This window comes from Branchiostoma lanceolatum, chromosome 6 (assembly GCF_035083965.1).
Source record: "Branchiostoma lanceolatum isolate klBraLanc5 chromosome 6, klBraLanc5.hap2, whole genome shotgun sequence".
NCBI classification, from domain to species: domain Eukaryota; kingdom Metazoa; phylum Chordata; class Leptocardii; order Amphioxiformes; family Branchiostomatidae; genus Branchiostoma; species Branchiostoma lanceolatum.
The window spans coordinates 23,778,693-23,799,411 of NC_089727.1; the positions used below are offsets into that span (position 1 = coordinate 23,778,693).

At 42.1% G+C, this 20,719-nt stretch overlaps 1 protein-coding gene and 1 long non-coding RNA gene across 2 annotated transcripts in view; one reads left to right on the plus strand and one right to left on the minus strand.

Annotated features, from left to right (window-relative positions):
* The window catches only part of LOC136437096 (interleukin-6 receptor subunit beta-like), a 237,385-nt gene that overhangs the window by 186,534 nt on the left and 30,132 nt on the right, over nucleotides 1–20,719 (plus strand). The window lies entirely within an intron of this gene.
* On the minus strand, nucleotides 1,753–6,271 carry LOC136437093 (uncharacterized). Its single transcript, XR_010756159.1, has 2 exons — nucleotides 3,467–6,271; nucleotides 1,753–2,610 (listed from the first exon to the last, which is right to left on the minus strand). It is a non-coding gene; the product is annotated as an uncharacterized lncRNA (long non-coding RNA).

The window sequence follows — 20,719 nt, forward strand, 5'->3', positions numbered from 1 at the left end:
AGGACGTGGTATTTTTCGTCACGACCGTTTTGTGCGGCTGTTTTGGTTTTGTTTGTGACTTAAATGTAGTTTTAACACTTTCAGTCTGACATTCTACTACTTATGTACTTCTTTGGAGTTGCTGATAATACAAATCAGTGAAATATATTTGAAATACTTTATCCATCATATACAGATGTATGTTGAAGTATTGAAATAGAGATGTTTTGAATTTGAACCAAGTGTTTCTCGAGCCTCCTGGGCCCACAGGCAAATAATCCCCTACTGGCTTTATTTTGCCGGATTGGTCTGAGCTGCAGTTGTTTATCTATTCTTCAGTCTTGCCGCACCAATAGCATCGCGGTGAAGTGATCTAATATATTCCTAAGGTATGCCTAAGCACGTGGGGCAGGACATTGGTTTGTGAACAAACACATGCACTGCCGCAGCTAAAGATAATGATAGGTCAAACTGCAATCTTTTTTGGTTCGTATCAAAACCACAGGAACTATTTCAGAAAAGCATTGGGTATTTGATAGCCAATAGCAATGGAGTGTGCTGTACATTGATATATGGATTTATGGATATATAGAAAGCATATTGTTTTGGCAAAGTCTTTACTTTGCGTTTCAAAGTCACCATCCACCTTCTCTTGCTGTTCTCGATAGTGCTTTAGAGCTAGAGCCATGGGGTCGTTATGTGAGTTGTCGTGTTTTGCGTTTTGGAGCGCCGTATGTTATTGAAATAGTCAGTTAGAAAAAAAATATCCCAGTCAGAACAAAAAGCAGCTTGAACATCTGCTAACAATTCAAACATGTTTTCATTTAACTTTGACACACGTCGTTTATTCATTTCACAATTTAGCGAACTACAAGGTTGCAATACTTGCAAGATCACACCTCAACAACAGATTGTGACCGGCAAAGCAAGGTCGCCAATGTTCTAGACATAACACGTTTGCACTTTTGAACATAAGTGATTATGCTTGGTCACTAACATTTGAAATTCTTTTTTCATCCCTGTATTTTTGGCGACGCCTCAGGGGCGAGCCTAATAGTATACTTTTTGGCGACGCCTCAGGGGCGAGCCTAATAGTATACTTTACGCCCGATCTGCAAGAATTCCCAGAATTGTACAGGCATGTCTGGAATTTGTTCGTGCATAGTTGCATCATATGAGTATTCCCTGGGGAATTTGTTTTGAACTGGCCTGTCCCTCTGTTGAATTGGAAGTAACGGGGTTGGCAAATAGTTTGATGGAATGTTTTGTCATGGATTTTCAAAATGTATGTCTTTGATGTAATCGGGTAGTTATTACGGTTGTTTATTATAGCGTTTATTGTAATGATCTATACATGTATGTATAAAGATGTTTTGTATGTAACAAGGGCGAATAATATGTTGCACATATTTTTGGTTGATTAGATGCAATTAGAATGAATACGGATAGCTTGATGTTTAAAAAAACCTTTGTTGTTTGAATGAGTGACTCATTTGCAAGTAGTGTATATGTCATCAGTTTTGAGATAGTTGCAATGATCTACGTTTCGAAGAAAAAGGACAGCTATAGTATGGTTATATTCTTATTTTAAGAACATGATAAAAACATATCAATTTGTTTTGAAGCAATGTTGAATATTCCACGACCCGGCACAGATAAGGACATGTCAATGTTTTACGCGATAGAATCGATAATTGTAATATGGATGGAATAGGGGACTCTTATATTGATCTGTACATCGTTCCAAAGGCAGATACAATACAAAATAACAGATAACTGGGTGAAACTTTACTACATTGTATTTGTTTTGGATTAACAAGTTAGTTGCCGTAGTGGGTCGGCATTGCACTTTAGGGAGACTTTGAGTATACACATGGAAACACTACAAATATATAGACGAAAGATATCATTGGGTACAGAGTTAAGAGGTGCTCAAGTTTTTTGCTAGTAACGTACTTACGTCATTCGTATCAAAGTGCATTCATGATCATTTGATCAAACTGTAAGTTCTAAATATCATAATGTTATACAAGATAGAAACGTGAACAGTAATACGAATACAATTGGGGCTCCTATATTGTCCTGTACATCGTTACAAAGTCAGATGGAATACAAAATATATAACACAAAGTCGGATGAAACTTCACTATTTCTTTCGTATTACCAAGTTTGCTGTCTTAGTGGTTTGGCATTGTATTTCAGGGCAGTTTTGGGTATACACAAGGATACAACACAATGATATATACAAAATATGTAATTTTGTACAGTGACAGTGTTAGCAGGTGCACAGTTTTGAGGCACAACCAGACACAGATCGTCTTGAGGAGACACTTGCATGGCTTGATATGGAATGAAGGGGTGGGGGTGTTGATTTGTGGTGTTAGGCATGGTTAGGGGAACTTGCTATTTGAGGCACAGAAAATGGCTGTCGCTATTGATGTTTTACATGTAAATATGTTATCCTGTTTCTGACAAGAGAGAACATTATCATCAATGTTACATTCCCTTTTTGCTGATAAGACTAAACTTAAGTGTTTGAAAAGCATCCATGTAATTTGTCCTCCTGGTACGTTGCCCGGTCTGGTTGCTCCAGCCTTTCTTCATCCTCACATCCGTATCATCTCATAACTCCTGGAAAAAAAAAGCTGATGAATAACTCAACTTTGGTTGTACAGCAGTTTCATACGTTACATGCAACTAACTATTGGTTGTCAGAATGTGTAAGGGATTAATATTCCTATGATATTCGGTGGAAAATAGAAGATGGCACATGTCTGTATGAATGATACTCTCTACGGTTACGTTGTTCAACTCTACATTTGAAATCATTTCCGATCCAAAGGCTAGAGACGTCCTTTATAGTGGACATGTAGATTTGTCTGTCATTTGTCTGCTAGAAGTTTCTCATTATACGTGGTCTTATCGACTAACACAAATACATAAACATTTCTGCAACTTTGATTTAAAGTCAACGCACATTCATCCATTTATTCATTCACTCACTCACTCACTTACTCACTCACATTAATGGGTAACTGAATTGTTGGGAAAATCTGTAACTCAGGGATATTTGTGTCAGCTGAACTTAACAGGATATTTATGAATTTGTAACTTTGCAAGAGATATTGCAATGTCGGAAAAGATTACTGTACTTATCATCTCTCTCCACACCTACTTAGAACTTTGCACAAATTAAACGACAGGCCACAAAACCATTTCTGGGTAAGTTAAATCCAGCACGGTAAAATCTAAACGAACTCATGATCAGGTTTTTGGCTGGCCAGGGGTGCTACATTTCCAAATCAGTTTTCCATCAGGCAGTGTGCATGACATATAGAGGACATGTCGTTTGTAAACACTGTGTTCGACAATAGAATTAATGAATTACTCCACGAAATATCGGGGTGATCAAACATAGAAACGGCAGAGTCTATGTGTACAGAAACAATGCGCCGTGCAACAGGTTCAGACCTAAAACTTTACTGACCTTCAGACCGCTATCTGAACTCCGTCAGAGGGAAGGCGTGGTGTCGTTTCAACTTACTGGTCTTTTCCTCGGCTCCGGACGGGCGGAGGTCCATTGGGCCAGCTTTGTGGTCTATTCTTCGCTCTCTTGAGTACCGAAGCTGCTAAGCCTTCCCCTTTCTGTTCTTGGTTGAAGGTAGCCCATGTAATGACGAGGAATTTGGAACAATGGATCAAACTTCTTTACACAAATTTGCAACCCTAACTGCGCCTGCGAATGAAACCCTCCATGGCCAAAGTCCCCCGGCAAATGTTCTCCCTATAGCCGGTGCGGTTAGTCTGATAGAGACTATCCTAAAAGCGTGCTTGATTGTTCGACTGTCGTTATCCCTTTGTGTCCTGTCGCATACTGGTTCCGCCTTGCCGTGGTCGGTTGGTTACGCGTTTCTGTCCGTTACGTCCTGCTGTTGGCGATTGGTTGCGCCCTGTTGTCGTTTACGCCCTGCTGTCGGTGATTGGTTACCCCCATCTCTCGGTTACGCCCAGCTGTCGGCGGTTGGTTGCGCCCTGCTGTGGGCGGTCTAGAATTAACATGTCCCGCCCTGAGATCCGTAGGGACTAAAATCCCATCAGCTGGATGCCAGATGTCAACACAAAGAACGACCCCTTTAGCCATGTTAGCCGGGCAGAGAAACACATGTTCCGCCTTTTAACTTAGGGTCTAACTGTCTGTAGTAACCTTTCCTTGGGGGTATTTTGACATGTTCTGGAGCCGATAAATTTACTGGTCTGTGCAGGTACAGTACTTGAATCGGTCTGGCATCCAGACTATGTTGGATCAAGTTGGTAGGATTGCTTTTTTTCATATGTACCCCTAACCTATCCTCTACCAGGCTCCGCGGGATGGCTGGCAAAATAGTAGAAATTGGCCCAATAGAGTGAATAGTGTGCCAAGGGAGTCAGCTACGGAGAGAGGGTCCAATATGGACCTACCCTGTATAGCTGAGTACCTCGGCTGATTTCTACTATTTTCCCAACGATAGGACGGAGCCTGGTAGAGGCTACCCCTAACCTGTTTTTGTTGTGTCTGCATGTGTCTGTCTTTGTTTCCACATACTAACTAGTACACATTTTGGGCAGCATAACTCAAGACATGCAAGAAGCTACGGATAAAACACGTTGAAATTATTATCTCCATGCCGAAAATGGGGATATACATTGTAGTATTGCCCTGTCTGCCTGTGTGTCTGTTTGTGTTTCCGATTTCTTTAATCAGCATAACTGAAGAATCTCTGGATGGATTTTAATAATATCTGGCATGTAGGTAGGTGTCGGGATGACGTATGTCAAGGTCAATTTTGGACCGCCTTGTATGTAACCCTAGTACTGCAGCAGAACTTCCGTTTTTTGTATCATTTGACCTGGGCGTGCCATGGTCTTGATATTTTGGCAGTTAACGTGTATAATGTAAGAGGGAAGTGTTGCACTGCAACTACGTTCTTGTCAAAATCTTCCTAGTAGAATACTAGGTAACTGAAGAAAGGAACAACGAATTTCTATGATATTTAACGTAACATGACCAGTTTACGTCCGATTTATTCAAAATGTTATTTATCCTAAAACCGCGCGGACAGAGCCAAATGTTCAACCCATGGGTAGAAATATTAGTTCTTCTAACAAGAAAATGCATGGTCTGTAAGTTTTTCTCCGCCTGTTTAACGCCGTACGAGCATATATTTATACTGGGGTATATGGTGTAGAATTGTGCTAGGCTTACCCTTTATCGTCCACCTCAGTATTTTCCCTTCTAGCGCTATGCTTGAAGAGCATAGACCGGAAAAAAATACTCAGTAACTGTCGAAAGTAGTCTACAGACAAATGACAGTAAAGTCACTATGTTTGTCCGTCCGCTTGCCCGACGCGACGGAAGAAAACAAATTTTGTATTGTGAATTTCCCCGAAATCGGCAGCACGTGGCGTTTACGTGATAAACGCATGGCCATGATGTTATGTCGTACAAAAATGTATCATCTGAGCGGGGGTCGCTAGGTTGTATCAAACCTTCCTAAAACTGGCAAGAGTTTCAAACCTCGAATCACTATGGATAGTCTGCATATCAAAGAAAGGTTTAACGTCAGCTACTTTTAAAAGATACTAGCTATCGTGTAACTTAGAAAAACATGATGGAATACGCGGTGTCGAATTACATATGAAATGCGTCATGCATGACGCTTCCGTGCAACTTGTTGTTACTGGTTCAGGAGCTTATTCTGTTATGTCGCTGGACGTAAACCATTTTAAATGTTTTGTATAATAGAGAGAGATGGCTGAGGATCATACTTATGACGTTCTTTGTTTCTCATGAGTGCAGGCTTTGGCATAATACACCGCGACATGTGGACATGACCCAATCTGGACGTAAACTACTCCCGCACGTAAATAGGTCATGTTACGTTAGTATGCAGGCAGCTTAGCCAGAGATGTACATAATGAAGTATAAATTATGCAATTAGGGACTGAATTTGCAAAATTAATGAGGGAAATCTATATTTTCAATGTTTTCTATTGTAGGATTCAAGTACATGTAGCAATTATAGTTTATGTCGCCGAAGTTAAAACAACGTCGAGTACTTCCACACTGTCCGCAAAACTCCGGGGTACCATGTATACACAAGTATATACTAGCTTTGACTAAACCAAAACTATGCATATGGATGTCTCCATTCCAGTTCAGCTTCTTCCAGCAAAAACGGATTTTGATATTACCTTTATCATAATGCAGCTTTAAAGAAACTTTGTCAAAATAACTTGCATTGTAAACAGATTAATCATGAAGCCATTACTTCCGCGGTGGCAGGTAGCGTATCCCCGGAATCTAACCGGGACACATGAAATAGGAAAGCCCTGTGCTCTGGATACAAAACTTGGTTTCAGTACTATTATTGTTATTATTGTCTAAATCATTGCTCAAGCGACATTCATTGTACCAAACATCATGACGATCCGTCGACCCCTTTTGGGGTTATACTATTTCAAAGTCAGTGAAACAAAATCGGCCCCCGAACAGGCACTCATCTGCTTGGAGATACTTAGTAAACTGAAGCTATGAACCATTCCACCACCCTATAGAATAGGGGTGATTCTGAAATATTGCATTTAGTTCAATATAAAAACTGCTACGGTGAATTAAAGACAACGGGCATTATCACGGGCATACTAGCAGACGATATGCATAATTACATACAAATACAACGAATAGAATCCTGACTTTTAGCTGCGAATACATTGAAACAACTGCCCACCATCTACCGCACAGTAAAGCCGGTGTCACAATTCATGCGAGCGTCGGTTGAATTTGTAGATCGCCCGACGCTCGCCGAATTTCAATTTCGCCCGAGCGTCGACCGTATTTTTTGCTGAAAACCTGCCCCGTCACAAATTGAACGTGGCTCGGGCGACGTCCGTCTAACACTAATAATCATAAATCCCACATAAGACGGTACCATCTCTTGGACACGGACGAAGTCAGAATCAACTGACCCGGTAACAAGCTCATATTTGGACCAACTTTACTTTCTGAGTTGTGGCGAATCTGTAGGGCATGAGTGAAGTGGACGGGCACGCTGAAAATAATAACATAAACAGGAAGTTTGTTATAGACCAATCCAAATACTAGCGCAGGAGCCACAAAGTCAACAGATCAGTCGTTTAACCCCGATCCAAACATCTCCACCAAACGGAAATCAACCGAAGCTCGGGCGAACGCCGTCCGAGCTTCGGCCGACCGTTAATTAGCGTATCGACGCCTGGGCGTGCCTCGGCAGACAAATATAGATCTATAGTGGACTTTGTGGCTCAGTGGACTTTGAACTAGTCATTTTGTGGAGGAAAAGCTCAAAAAGTCAAGTCAAGCCTCAAAAGTCAAGCCCCAGTTCATTAATATATAAATTGAAACATCCAAACCAATACGTACCAAAAACAGGAAATATTAATGTCTTCGGTCATCCAGTGACCCGCGAACGTCGGCTGAGCTCCGAAAAATCGCCCGAAGCCCGCGAAATCGCCAGGATGTCGGTCGTACTTCGGCCGAAATTCCCCATTTGGACCTGGCCGACAAGTCGGCCGAGCTAAATTGTTGATTTGTGACGGGGGCTTAAGGTGAACAGCTGGTTCTCATTTAGGAACACACCAGACGTCTGCCTGAAGTTCTTTCTGCTGCCGCGCGATCCTTAACAATAAGGACAGATCCAAATGCGCAATAACATAGGGGTGCTTTGAAATATTACATTAACCATAAAAACAGCTACGGCAAAATGAAATGAATGGTACAGTGGAGTCCGACCGTCGTCCTGGTCATTTTACGCGCATCCAGAAAATAGACAAATCAGGCACTTATGATGAACTTCGGATATGAGATAGACTCGTGTAAACCAGAATACAACTATTTGTCATCAACAAAGATCCATTAAAACTAACCTTTCCACCGTCGCCATGGCAATGCTTTTTCATTGCCACTCTTGTTCTCATTTCCACACTTTTTGAATATACTGGACAATTTGTTCTCACACTTGTTGACCATAAGACATTTAAGCAGGGAAAGGGAATATGTGGCATTTTTCGTCACGTCCTTTTCGTGCGGCTGTTTGAATTTTAATTCTGACTTGAGTGTGGTTTTAACACTTTCAGTCTGTTCCTGCTTTCTACTACTGATTTACTTTATCAAAAGAAGTTGCTTCCAATAAAATTGGTAGAATCATTCGGACATAGAGTGGCTAGAGCATCCTGGGCCTACAGGCAATTTGTTCTCTCACTTGTTGACCATAAGACATTTAAGCAGGGAAAGGGAATATGTGACATTTTTCGTCACGTCCTTTTCGTGCGGCTGTTTGAATTTTAATTCTGACTTGAGTGTGGTTTTAACACTTTCAGTCTCTTCCTGCTTTCTACTACTGATTTACTTTATCAAAAGAAGTTGCTTCCAATAAAATTGGTAGAATCATTCGGACATAGAGTGGCTAGAGCATCCTGGGCCTACAGGCAAATAATCCCCTACTGGCTTTACTTTGCTAGATTGGTCTGGGCTGCAGTTGTTTATCTATTCTTCAGTCTTGCCGCACCAATACCATCGCGGTGCAGTGACCTAATATATTCCTTAAGTATGCTTAAGGGAATCACTAGCCTGTTGGTCCAGGAGGCTCGACACACTCTTTGCCCTAATTCAACACATCTATTTCAATATTTCTGGGTACAAATATATATATAAGCGATGAATTATATTAGATAAATTTCTACCAATTTCAATTGGTAGCAACTCCTTCTGATACAAGAGAAAAAAAAAGTAATACAAAGCAGACCTTAGCAACGACCAAAACCCACTCGTATCTGGACAAATTACTTGAAGTGGGGTGCCCATGTTAACATGATAATAGCTAAGGCTAACAGACACTTGGAGTAAACGGACGCAATTTGTAGCCATTTCTAAGAAAGATAAAATCACTTGCATACACGTCACTTGGAAGACCAAACCTAGAGTATGTTGCAACAGTATGGGATCCATATGCAAAGAAAGAAAAAGATAAACTGGAAAGGGTACAGAACCAAACTACAAGATTCTGTTCAAATAACTACGACAGGGGTGCTAGTGTAACCAAAATCAAATCATATCTGCAGTGGATGTCACTTGAAGACAAAAGGAAAATGTCAAGGTTAGATATGATGTATCAAATGTCCAATAATCAGGTGGACGTACCAACTACATGCACTAAGTATCATGTACCTGCCAAGAAAAGGACAAGAAATAGCCATGCTTCTAAGAACAGAAATATCAACTCAGGATTGAAGCGTTCAAAAACTAGTTTTTTCCCCAGAACTATTGTAGAATTGAACTCGTTGCCACCAATATAGTAGGAACGTCCTCAGTAGATAGCTTTAAACATTACTTGCAGTTATATATGAAAGGTTACATGTGACATATCGTTAAGCATAATATAACCAGCTGTTACTGGTGTGTTACGCCGAAGGGCGGTTATACCGGCTATATAGATTCATATACAGAAAGTCAGAACAGACATGTTACAAAATGTGATAAAATGGCATTCAAGTCACAAACTAACTTCAAACAGCCGCACAAAAAGGTCGTGACGAAAAATAAAGCGTCTTTCTTTCCCTGCTGCCAAAATGTCTTCTGGTCGACAGCTACACAATTAAATTTGGACTGTAGGAAACCATACATATCAGAACAACTTTCCCAGTATTATCCTTAAAAATGTGCAGATCCGAAATACAGGAATGGAAAAAAAAAACTTGACGTGTGAGTCACCAATAATGATTACTAATATCTAGAAGAGGAAACTAATGTTGTAAACTTGACATGTTTAGAACATTGGTGACCTTGTTTTGCTATTCACAATCTGGAGCTGAGATCTGATTTTGTAAGCTACATGAAAACATCTTTGACAGATGTTCAAGCTGCATTTTATTCCGCGTCAGATATTTTCTGAATACCTGACTATGTGTATAACATACGGCCCCCTAACAAAGAAACGCAACGCTGAACAGAACCGAGGGCGATCGAACTCACTGTTCTTTCTACAACTGATTTACTTTCATTACAAAGCGTTGCTGCCAATAAAGTGGGTAGCCATGTATTAGATATATTTAACCTATCATATATAGATGTATGATGAAATATTGAAATAGAGATTGAAATATAGAGTTGCTCGGGACTCCTGGGCCCACACGCAAATAATCCCCTACTGGCTTTATTTTGCAAGATTGGTCTGGCTTCAATTACCTGGGAAGTCTAATTACATCAGACTGTAAGTCCGAACAAGACATTAAGCGAAGGTTGGGAATAGCCTCAGCTGCATTTGCCTCTCTGGATCGTGTTTGGCGCTGTAAACACCTCTCAAGATCAACCAAGCTACACATGTATAACACTCTAGTCTTATCCATCCTCTTGTACGGTGCTGAGACATGGACCCTCACACAGGCACTAGCTCACAAGCTAGATGCCTTCGACTCTCAGTGCTTGAGGTAGATGACTTCATTCCCAACGAAACAGTCCGTTGCAGAACTAACCAACTGCCGGTTAGCTGTAAAATCACCAAGCAACGGATGACCTTCCTGGGTCATGTCTCCAGGGCGGTTCCTACTCAGGACGTCATCAAACTGATTTCATCGGAACCCAACCCGTCATGGAAGCGACCTAGAGGTCGCCCCAGAGGAAGATGGGAGGACCGGATCTTCGGCACGCTCCGGGGGCTGGGAGTCAATAGAAACAACTGGAGGGTCCACGCCGACAGCAGACCAGCCTGGCGAGCCCTATGCATGTCTGCAGCCGCCATGCATCAGTCACTGATGCCTGCGAATGATTGATTGGTCTGAGCTGCAGTTGTTTATCTATTCTTCAGTCTTGCCGCACCAATACCATCGCGGTGCAGTGACCTAATATATTCTAAAAGTCTGCGTAAGCAAATGAGGCAGGAAATCGTTTCGTGAATAAACACATGCACTGCCTTTACATTTTCCTTCTGTCTTCGAGCGACATCCACTGTAGATCCTTCATTTGGTGACACTGGCATCCCTGCCGTAGTTGTTTTTACAGAATCTTGTAGCTTCGTTCTGAAACATTTCCAATTATCTTTTTCTTTCTTTGTATATGGATCCCATACTGTTGCATCAAACTCTTGCTTTGTTCTTGCAAGTGATGTGTATGAACGCGAGTTTGTCTTTGTTTGGAAATGCACATAAATTGCGTTCGTTTACTCCAAGTGTCTGTGTAGCCTTAGTTGTTATCATATTATACCATTGGCACCCAACTTTAGGTAATTTCTTAATGTAACGCCAAGATACAGGTGGGTTTTGGTTGTTGCTGATGTCTACTTTGTACTACTGTTTTACTTTTATCTAGTATATTTTACATATTTGAAATATATGTTTAAAATTTGGACAAAGAGTGGCTAGAGCCTCCTGGTCCAACAGGCAAATAATCCCCTACTGGCTTTATTTTGCCAGATTGGTCTGGGCTTCAGTTGTTCTATTCTTCAGGCATACCGCACCAATACCATCGCGGTGCAGTGACCTAATATATTCCTAAAGTATGCTTAAAAGCACGTGAGGCAGGATATTGGTTTGTGAATAAACACATGCACTGCCGCAGCTAAAGATTATGAAAACGGCCTTTTCATATGTCCATCGAGAAGCAAACCCACAGGACTGACTTTTGACAACAGTCGAATAATTTTTATTAGATTAGCAAGAGCAATGGGGTGTGTTGAACAATTAATTGTTTCAAATTGTAGTAGGCAGCAATTTAGTAGTTTGCAAGTATTATGCCTCTACTATCTGATAGATTGTTGATTTAATTATTCAGTTATATTCAGTTCTCGATCTGACCTCTGACCTCAATTCAAGTCTGTACTTATATGTAAATATGTACTTAACGATCTTGGCGGGTACTTCGAACAGGTCGGACGTGTTTTCTTACTTCTCTAACTAGAATCGGAATTTTCCCTAACTAGAAGCGAACTTTGCCATAACCTTTCTTAGAATAACCATCCATTGTGTACTCTCAACGTTGTTAAAGTTCGTCTAAATTGTTTTCTTTCCTAATTATTGTTATCTTTCGTCCTTTCTCCGCTACGACACCCCACCACCGAGTCGAGCCCAAACACCGGCGGAAGACAAAGGCCTCCAGGGTGCCGGCTCATCGCCGTGTCCCTAAGGAAGGAAGGAAGGACGAAAACGACCATCTAATCGTTCGAAGCCGGAGGCTCTACCTTGTTATGTTCAGCATTTCTTGGGCGGACCTACCGTAAGCGACAGACAACATAACGCCGAGCAGACAACTGACGCGGATTTTTTTTGATCAGGTCAGATATGTAAATTTTGTTTTTCACCCTCTCTAACACTGTATCGAATTCGTTCCTGCCTTTTAGCTTACCATCCAAGTAATACCCTCATCGATCTAAAGTGTATATTAATTACCTCACACCGTACACCAAGCCTAATTATTTTTGTTTACCGTTTTCTTTCCGTTGCGTCATCACACCGCCGAGCCGAGCCCGATCTCCGGCGGAAGACAAAGAACTCTCTACAACGACGTGGAAGGAAGGAAGGAAGGAAGGAAGGAAGGACGGACTAAAAGATCCCTCTGAAACTGGTGGACTCACGGTATCCTGTCCAGCGATTTAAGGGCAACTTCAAGCCTCAATCGTACCGGTGACGATACACCTTGGTCCCTGTTTACTCAGACTGGCGTCCCTAGCAACCCCGATCCATCATGGCGAGACCAAAGGCGAAATACTTTGCAATTGCCCAGGGAAAGGAATGTGGAATTTTTCGTGGTTCCTGGGAAGCCGACGGGATCAGGGACTTGGTTGCTAACTACCCGGGTACCATTTATAAGTCTTTCTCTAAGGTCGAGGACGCCGAAAAGTATCTAAAATGTAAATGTGACTGTAAGGAAACGGCTCTCGACATGATACACGCGAGTGAGGAGCGAAACTACAAAATACCACAACGTTCACATGCAGACACCAGTCCAGAGCCAAGTAAGAGCAAGAGCTTTGGCCTGGCTTCAATGCTGAACGTCCTGACCACGCCATTCCGTGCCAGCCAGGAAGACACATCGGCACAAGTCACCGGTAAATCAGCAAGATCACTGAATTTAATTCACGAATCACATGAGGAGTCACTCGAGCCAGAAGTGTATTGTCTAGAAAACTGCCCCAAAGACGGCTTAGAGGATGAAGACATGGTGGAATGTAGTCTTTGCAGACGTTGGATACATTTCCAGTGCGGAGAAGCCACAGCTGAGGATGACGTTCAAGGTTTTTGGGTGTGCCCGGACTGCAAGAGGCTACCTAAGACCGTTAAATATCTAAAATCGGAACTTAAATCAGCCAACACGGAAGTCCAGGAGCTTAAGATCCACATAGGACAACTCCAAGAGACGATCCGCGATATGATCACTAACTTGAAAGGCATTCAGACTCTCACTAATAGAGTATCCGACTTGGAGCAAACCATCAAGGATGGTCCTAATCTAGAGCCGCAAAAACAGAAAGGAAGCCATGTAGAACCTCACACAAGTGCCGGTGTCCCGACAAGTAGAGTAGAGGAGGACCCAAACAATGATTACACAAAAGTCCTCTTGATCGGTGATTCAAATCTGAAATATATCAACCCTAGAGGCCTGCACGAAACCACTGTCCACACCAGACCGGGCCGCAGGATAACTGACATCGCACGGGAGCTAGACGAAACTGACCTACAACCGTACTCGCACATTGTGGTCCACGCCGGCACCAACAACCTAAGCGAGAAGGACGACGAGAATGACATAACTACTATTGGGAAGGAAGCTGAGGTGTTATGTTCTACCATCAGGAACAAACAGCCTACCGCAAAGATTGTCATCTCTGGTATATGCCCAAGGGCGGATAGAGTTCTACCAGCTACAAAAGTCGAGCCTGCAAACACGGCTCTACGTCGAGTTGCGGAGGAGAATCGGGCTTTGTTTGTCGACAACGAAGGCTCTTTCCAGTACCGCAACGGCCGCTTGGACACGACACTCTACGACAAGGACCTTCTGCACACTCCGCAGACGGTTACCATGTCAATAGGTCTGGTACACGAGTTCTGGCAGCCAACATCAAGCGGACAATCAACCCACTCTTGGGTCTGGGACAGTACACGACTAGGAGGAACCAACCTGCGACCATTACAACCCCTCAAAACCGATCATACAGAGATGCTCTGTCAGGTACTTCGAATGGTGCCACATGTACACCTCCTTTGAACAATCAGACACAGTCTTCACTTTCACCCAGGCCCGTCCACAACTCAACATCAGGACACGACCGACGACCTGTGCCCACATCCTCTCCAGAATCTAGACGTAACACGTATACGCCCGAGACATTACAGACAACGAACGGCCAGAATGAACATTCATCGACCACGTTCAGACGCCCTGTAGGACCGTGGAGCCAGCCACCACCCTTCGGACCCCCACCCTTCGGACCTTGGAGCCCGCCCGTGTCTCAGCTCCCTCCCCCTGGATCCTGGAGCCCGCCCGTGTTCCACCCTCTTGGTGCGCCGTGGCTACCCCCTCCTCCAACCGGTACCGGGGCCAACACAACCCCGAATCAGCACCGTCATGGGCCACCACAGATGAACTCACCACCTTGGTCATGGCCCCGCAACATGATGTTGCCACCCTTGTTCGCCATGTGGTAGGATTTGTATTCTAATTGACAATTTATGTTATGTGCAAAGGAATATATAGCGCTAAAGGATAGATATGGTAGCAACCCTGCTTTAAAAGGGGTTGCTCTCTAACGTTAATTAGTCACCAAGTACATTTGTTACAATTATTAGAATATTCGTAGCTTAGATACACTCAAATCAAGTAGTTTTAGTCTTAGACTAGCATTTCGTTTTCCTTTATTACCATTTTTAACATTTTCGTGAGATTAAATGTTGTGGTCTAAGGTAAAGACACAAATAGTACTTGAGGAATTGTATTGATGAAAACGTTAAATGGCGGAAGCAAATGTTTCGCCTTTTGGAATGTTCACGGTTTAGGTTCCAAACTAGAGGATGTAGAATTTTTAGATGAAGTTCGTAAATTTGACTTCTTTTCGCTACTTGAAACTTGGAGTACTCAAAATACTCAAATCAACATCGCTAATTACAGCTATTTCCATTTGTATAGAACAAAAAGTAAACGGGCAAAACGCTCCTCAGGGGGAATATTATTTTTCTACAAAAACGAGTACAAAAATTATGTTAAGAAAATACCTTCAAAATCATCGGATGTCCTCTGGGTACAAATTGATCGCAGCTTGTTTGGACTCCAGAAGGACTTATTCCTATGTTCCGTTTATATAAGCCCAAATAATTCAACTATTCATAAGAATGCCGATAATCACGTGTTAGATATATTAGAGGAAGAAATTAGCAGGTACGGCACAGAGGGATTTATTCTTCTTGGAGGAGACCTTAATTCGCGCCTCGGCAACCTTCCTGATTATGTAGAAAATAGCAATAACAACGACGGTTTCCCCGACACTTCCTCAAACCACGTCAGCGATAGACAACGCATGGACATAGCTCCTCCCAACAAATTTGGCCGACTTCTATCTGATCTGTGCATCCAAGCAAATCTTAGAATCCTAAATGGCAGGGTAGCGGGCGATTTGCAAGGTAACTTTACCTGTCACCAGCCTAAAGGTAGCAGTACGGTCGATTACATAATCTCCAGCAAATCCTTTCTTCAAAACATCTTATTATTTCGAATTCATCCTTTATCTGTTTTTTCCGACCATTGCATGTTATCAGTATACATACACTCCAATTCTGCACGTTAAAATCACTTCGATAAAAAGAAAAGATCTAAAACTAAAACTTCCCCCAAACGATTTCACTGGAATGATAAATCCACACAAAAATTCATTCAGACCCTTTCGCAATCTCAGTTTAATACCAGATTGAACTCCCTCTCATTCCAAAACACAAACAATATAACCTCGAAGGAGGAAATAGAAAAAATCGCATTAGACTTAAGTTCAATCTTGAGGGACGCGGGTTTCAAATTATTATCAATTAGGAGAACTAATCACAAAAAACACCCCCAGCGTAAACAAACAAAACAATGGTTCGATAAAAGCTGTGCGGAACTAAAACGGGAGGTGAAGAACTTATCATCATTACTAGCAAAACAACCATCCAATCCAGTCATAAGGGGAAGTTACTTTAGAAGAAAGAAAGAATATAAAAAACTAATAAAAAAGAAGAAAAGAGACTTTCATACTCTTATCATGACCCAACTATCCTCCCTTAAAGACAGAAATCCAGGTGCTTTTTGGAATATTGTAAACAAACTTAAACCAAAGAAAACACAAGATAATCATCAAATCACAGAAGAAGAATGGTTTAAACACTTCAGTAACCTAGAAAAACTTCCCAACAATGATATAAACGACTGTCCCACTTCTACAATCGACCAACTAGATGTATCGTCATTCCCTACAAACCCATCTGTTTTAGACTCACCAATAACACCAGGAGAATTAAACTCTGCTATCTCAAACCTCAGTAACAATAAATCGAGCGGAAACGACATGATTTTAAATGAAATGTTAAAATCAGGAAAATTGTTGCTTCAAACGCCTCTTCTTCAATTGTTCAATAAATGTCTCCATAACGGGTATTTCCCCCAGGAGTGGTCCCTCAGTCACATCGTGCCTATTCACAAGTCCGGAGATCCTTCTATCCCTGACAACTACCGAGGCATTTCGATAATGAGCTGTTTGGGAAAATTGTTTTCGTCAATTCTAAACACTCGCTTAGTTAATTTTGCAGAAAACAATAGTCTTTTCAAACCTCACCAAGCAGGGTTTAGGAAAAACTTTAGAACAGCAGATAACCTTTTCGTATTAAGTACCTTAGTTAGCAAGTATATTAGTAAAAACTCTAGGCTTTTCGCATGTTTTGTAGATTTCAGTAAAGCCTTCGACTCGGTCTGGAGAAACGGTCTCCTTTTCAAGGTAAACAAGTTAGGTATAGGGGGCAATTTCCTACAAACGATCAATGATATGTATTCAAAAACTACTAATCGCGTCAAATACAGTCAAGGTCTAACAGAACCCTTTGTTACAAATCGGGGTGTCCGACGGGGATGTAACTTAAGTCCGACCTTGTTTAACTTGTTTTTAAGTGATATTACCTCAGTATTTGACATTGATGCCTGTAATCCCCCTTCCATGTACAGTAAGCGAGTTTCTTGTCTACTGTATGCAGACGACTTAGTGATTTTTTCTGAGTCCAAGCAAGGACTACCGTCTTCCTTAGATAGACTAGAAAGCTACTGTCATACCTGGAAACTCAATGTGAACCTTAAGAAAACAAAAATTATTCTACCGAAAGAGCTGTATTTTATATATAAGAATAATCCGGTTGAAATAGTGACATCTTATTGTTATCTAGGCATTGTTGTCAACTCCGCGGGCACTTTCAAGGCGAACAACAAACATCTTTACAGTAAGGGACTAAAAGCTTTATTTAGCATGAACCAAGCACTGGACAAAGCCGACGCACCTTTGTCTGTTAGAAACAAGCTTTTTGACAGTTGTGTTAAACCCGTAATTCTTTACGGGTCGGAGATCTGGGGTTCAGTTAAAAGCTCCAAATCCTGCCCTATCGAATCCATTCACCTAAAATTCTGTAAACAAGCCCTGCACGTACCGAGATCGGCGTGCGGCCTCGCTGCAAGGGCGGAACTAGGTAGGTCTCCCATTCAAGTGGAGGCCTCCCTAAACGCCATCAAACATCTTTTAAGACTTCGTCTGAAAGTGCCTGCCGACAGTTTTCAGTTAGATGCTCTCGCTTGTCAGCTAGACTTAGACAAAACTGGAGCCAAATGTTGGGCGTCAGGAGTTCGGAAGTCCCTAGAGGAGTGCGGTTTCGGCTACATCTGGCATTGCTCTTTATCCCCAAACACAGATACGTCCCAAATCATTAATTCCATCAATCAACGCTTGAAAGATATTCACTTTCAAACTTTCCTAAAAGAAATACACAATGATAACAAAGGTGGATCAGCTAGAAACAAACTGAGATCCTACAGATTGTTCAAGTCCACATATGACGAAGAAAAGTATCTAAGCCTCGAAAATATACGGCATAGGACCGCAGTCACAAAACTCCGTATCAGCTGTCACAGACTTCACATTGAAACCGGACGTCATAACCGCACTCCCCTAGAACAACGTATATGTAGACATTGCAATTTAAATAGGATAGAAGACGAGCAGCACTTTTTAGTAGAATGTAGTTTATACAACGAAGAGAGAGCTGCGCTTTATAAACTTATTCAATGTAGCTTTCCCCATTTTATGCATCTTTGCAAAGAGGAACAATTCATATTTCTAATGACTTTAGGTAAACCCTCTATTATAAAACACACCTGTACGTATATTTACAATATTACCAAGAAGCGGGAAGAGGCAAAATTAACGTAATCATTAGATTAGAGTTAGCTTATCATTGTAACGTATATATATATATACGTACTTTCAAACTGTTATGTTTTCTGTTGTGACCTGTACTAAACCCAGTGGGTATGTGTGTACAATAAAGGTCTTCATTCATTCATTCATTAACAGAAAAAGAGGTGCATCTCGACTGATCGCTAATATTTGCGAGGTTGTCCCCACCATTCTTCCAACTACCCGCCCTCCTGCTAACAAACAATGGGACCTACTCGCTAACAGGAGTCCGTTATATGGAGCGGGACCCCCTCCAGTACCCAGATCACCTGATGGGGGAACTCGGCACACACAGAGACCGTGGCAGCAGCACACAGGAGAATCCAAACGCAGGAATGCACATGCAGAACCAATGCAGCACCACATGCAGCACCACAACTCGATGCACATGCAGAACCAATGGCAGTGGTATCCTGACTCTACACGGAGGGAGCAGCGACCAAGGTGGATCGCGGGAGAGCCACCCTGCCATTTCTGTGGGGAGCCTGGACATATCACCCACGTTTGTAGGCACGGAGGTCCCATTAGGTGTAAAACCTGCAACCAGTTGGGACATAAGGCAAAACTGTATTACCTCTGAGACTCTGGCAAAGAAGAGATTGCCAAAGATCATGAACTTAGTAACAAATGTGAACTCCTTCCGCAAGACTTTCCGATACAGACTAATAACAGATTTGATATACTGAACCATTTAAATGAGGGACATGACTATGCTGAGAACAGTCATGAAAAGACAGAGTCCAGCCCCGCGAGAAAGACGAGAGCACGGAGAAGAAGGAAAAAGGTACGAAGGGGAAAAGGGGGAAAGGAAACACGAACATGCAACAGAAAGGTAAGAATCGCCCTAAATAATGTTAGGGGACTTGGGTCCAAAACCACTGAGGCAGCACACTTACTCAAGTCCCAGGATATTAGTATCTTCGGCATCTGTGAATCTTTCTTGAGCAATGACAGACAAATCGACATTAAGGGTTTCAATTGGATAGGGAAAAATAGAAGACCGGATAGCGGGAAAAAATCCTGCGGAGGGATAGGTATCTTCATCAGACAAGATATTCAGCTACTTGATGATAACCTGCTCAACTCGATGGACGATGAACATGAACGACTCTGGGTTAAGGTGAGCCTAGAACAAAGTAAAGTACTGGCAATATGCGTGGTATACCTACCTAACTCAGGCACGGATAATGAGAAAACCTCAGACCTATTTCACCAGCTACTGGTGGACACTTTCACACTAAAAAATATTGGCATAGATAACCATATAATTATGGGGGATTTCAATGGGAAAATAGGGACAAATTTACGAAACGGTGATAACAAAATCGACTTTAATGGATCATCACTCCTGTCCTTTGCAGAAGATAGTAACATGATAATTGCCAACTGTTTGGATCTATGCGAAGGCACTGTGACTTGGTTTCGGAAGGATCAATCCTCAACACTTGACTATGTACTGATCTCAGAAACGCTCAGAGATAATATTAGTAGAATTATTGTAGACGATCAGCGCTCCTTTAACATAGCCAGTGATCACAATGTCATCATACTGGACCTCATACATACTCTAGATAACCATATACCTACCGGGAATAAAAAAAGTGTACAAATGGAACATCAAACCCTCCCAAGACTGGGCCCCGTTTAGAGCTGAAATCTCCTCAGCACTTAGAAACTGGTGCCCATCTAGTAATACCCCTGTTCAGAATGTATGGGAAGACTGGAAAAATAGGGTCCTACGGGCCGCTGAAAAGACAATCGGCAAAAGAGAAATAAAGCCAGGGAAACAAGCCTATATCTGGAATAGTGACATAGAGGAAGCTATAAACAACCGTCGAAGCGCTAACAAAGAACATAGAGCTTGGACGACACAGAGCCCGGATATCAGGGACCCTGATGTAGGGGAGGCACTGTGGGGTAAATATCTCGATAAAAGAGCAATAGCAAAGAAAACAATTAGAGACAGCCTATCTAATGACGAAAAGGCGACAAAATTTAATTGAATGCTCCAAGCGGGGAGGTAAAACTTCAAGAGATTTCTGGAACATGCTGAGACCTAGATCGCGACAAAGACGCCCCAATTCTATCTGGTCTACCCTCTCGGGTAGCAAACACTTAGTGAGCGGGAACATTAACCTGACAGAGAACATTAGACATTACTGGCACACCTTAGGCAAAATGGAAAACTCTTTACTTGGCAGTGAAGAGGAAGCGTTTAC